We start from the raw sequence: 3181 nt of genomic DNA on the forward strand, positions 1-3181 counted from the left end.
TTTTTTTTTTTTTTTTTTTAAGAGATGGGTGTCTCAGAGCTGGGACTATATAGCTCAGTGGCAGAGCACTTGCCTAGCATGTGTGAGGCACTGGGTTCAATCCGTAGCACCTCATAAAACAAACAAACAAACAAACAAACAAACAAAGGTATTCTGTCCATCTACAAAAAAAAAAAAAGAACAAACAGGATCTTAAAAAAAAAAAAGAGAGAGAGAAAAAAGAAAAGAAAAAAAAAAAAAGATGGGGTCTCTCTGTGTTGTCCAGGCTGGCTCTGAACTTCTGGGCTTGAACAACCCTCCTGTCTCAGCAGGGATCCTTCTACCTCATCCTCCCAAGCAGCTGGAACTACAAATGTATGGTACCACACTTGGCTAGCTGCAGGTATATTCTGAGCATGCTCTTTTGTGATTTTTCTGACCTGAACCATTTCAGTTTAGAATCACAAGGCAAACAGATCTGGGTTTTGTTTTCCGCCATTGTTTTGGTTGGCTCAAGAACTAAGTAACCAATTGTATATTCTGAGGCTACTTTAGAATCCTCAGCTATGTCCCTGGTCATAACCTGTGTGTAGCATTTTATAATTCAGAATATGTTATTTCACCAGCTCTATAAGAGTCTTTGGGTACTACAATACCCATTGCACAGGGATGGAAACTGAGTCAGCAAGGTTAGCTGACCTGCCAAGGTCCTGCCAGGGAAACAGAACAATAGGAAAAAACTGATTGGTCAACACCATAGTGCTTTTTCTCCCTACCCCCCACCTCCTCCCATGCTTTGGTGCTGGGGATTGAAACCCAGGCCTCATGCATGCTAAGCATGACCTCTACCACTGAGCTATACTCTCAGCCCCCAGCCCCAGCCCCCACCAGTCTGATGCCTTTCTTTTTATTTTTTTTTATAAGGTTTAAAGTTTATCATGCTATCATATCCTGTTTGGGCAATTTGGTTACCATCTGTCTTTCCTGATTTCTGGGAGGGTCAGATACAAACTTAGTTTCAGTTTTGGGGATGGGGAACTTTACCATAAGTAACTCCATTTTGATTTTTAGTCTGGTCTTTTAGGGCTTAGTACAGGAACGTAACCCAAAACAATGGCCTCCTGCAATTTTTATTTAACATTCCCCATTACCAAAGGTCCCAGAGAGGCTTTGGGGTCAAGTTTCAGGGTAATTGGGGGGACAGTAAAGGCCAGGCCAAGGACCTCTGGCAGGGGTGTGTGCCAATCCATTCCATTCCTTACCCAAGGTCAGTGACACTCAAACTTAGGTGGATGGAACTTCACCAGGGGAGCTGTGAACTTTCCTATGCCTTTGCCCCCACCTAGACTTCAGGTAAGGACCAAAGACTGCATTTTTAACACACATTCTGAGGCAGCAGCCAACAGAGTGCACTGCAGGAACTGTCAATGAACTGTCTTGGATCTCTTTTGCTGTACAAATTTGGACAAAGTGCTCATCCTCTCTAAATTGGGCATAAGAGTACTTTATAGGGGAGTTGTGAGGATTAAATGAGAAGAAGGACTGTAAAGTACTTAGCATAATGTCTTACATATGGCAGCACTTGACGAATGTTAACTGTCATTGCTATTGTGATTATTTTAATCATGTCAGTATTCAGCCAGACTCCCTGGAACTGCTGCCTGCTTTAGTTTTTTAAAATTTTATTTTATTTTTTATAGTACTGGGGATTTAACCCACTGAGCTACGTCTCCAGCCCTTTTTATTTTTTGAGACAGGGTCTCGCTAAATTGCTGAGACTGGCCTCAATCTCATGATCCTCTAGCCTCTGCCTCCCCAGTTGCTGGAATTATAGGCAGGTACCATCATGCCCAGCTTGAGGCCTGCTTTAAATCTCTTCCTAGCCTGAGAGATCTTCTATTAGTCCTCTTCCTCAGCCATTGTCCTCCCAATCCCATCATATAGATTTCTTTTTTGGGGGCGGGGTTTTGTACTAAAATTTTAATCTAGGGGCACTTGCTTAACCACTGAGCCACATCCTCAGCCGTGTTTTGTTTCTATTTAGAGACAGGGTCTCACTGAGTTGCTTAGGGCCTCAATAAATTGCTGAGGCTGGCCTTGAACTCGAGATTCCCCCATCTCAGCCTCCTGAGCTGCTGGGATTACAGGCATGCACCACCATGCCCGGCCATCAGATAAATTTCTTATCATTATTCCTGAGCATAGACTAAAATGCAAGGGCCACCCCCACTTTCTTGCCCAGCTGCAAACACACACACACACACACACACACACAGAGCTCACACAACTGTGCTCTAGCTCTGCACATTGTCTCCTGCAAATCCTGGTTGTCAAGGTGTTGAGGTTGTTGACAGAAGTTGTCTTTTGATAGGCAATATTGTAGGTGGGTACTTTAAAAATTTTTCTTTCTTTGCTTGTCTGTATTTTCTGATTTGTTTGTCATGAGCATGTATTGCATTTGTACCAAGAAAAAATTATTTTTAATTTTTATAAAATCTAGTTGTTGCTATGTCTAGGAAACTTTCCCTGAAGGATTCTATCGCATTCTGAGTGATCATTTTAAACTTCACGCCCCCTCAGCATCTCTTTTCTCTGTGTTCTATGTTACATTTGCATTTGCTTATAAATTGCTCTGTAGATGCTCTTAAAGGGCTTGAGCATCCTTAAGCAGCCACCTTGAGGGTAGAAGCTGTAGTGTTTCTTTTGTAGAAATAGCTTGAATGTTTCTTAGGCACTTCTGCTTTCCACCCTCCTCTATGCACCATCAAACTGGGGTGGCTGTGGGAAGTCTAGCTTGATTAGAGCAGGACTTGGTTCTACCCAGCTGAATTTGCCATTGTTCACATTCTTAAATTCCTGACACTGGGCTGGCAGTGTAGCTCAGTGATAGAGTACTTACCTAGCATGAGCAAGGACCTAGGTTTGATCCTCACTCAGCACCATAATATATAGATAAAATCCTAACACTTAGGCTATCAGCAGAGTATAATCTTTGGAGACCGCTGCAGATACACGGGGCAGCTTTCAGTAGGAATTGGCCCTATCATGAGTCTTGGATGCCGTGTCTTAGCTTGGGCAGGAATTTAACCTAGATCTTACAAAATCTCCAGGTACTCTCCTTCTCTCTGATTTTCTTAATCCCTTTACAGCTCTGAGAGGCCTGGCAGAGGCTGAGTTAAGAATCATTCACTCTATTACAGCA

The sequence above is a fragment of the Marmota marmota genome, unplaced genomic scaffold (genome assembly GCF_001458135.2).
Source record: "Marmota marmota marmota unplaced genomic scaffold, marMar, whole genome shotgun sequence".
In the NCBI taxonomy this organism is placed as follows: domain Eukaryota; kingdom Metazoa; phylum Chordata; class Mammalia; order Rodentia; family Sciuridae; genus Marmota; species Marmota marmota.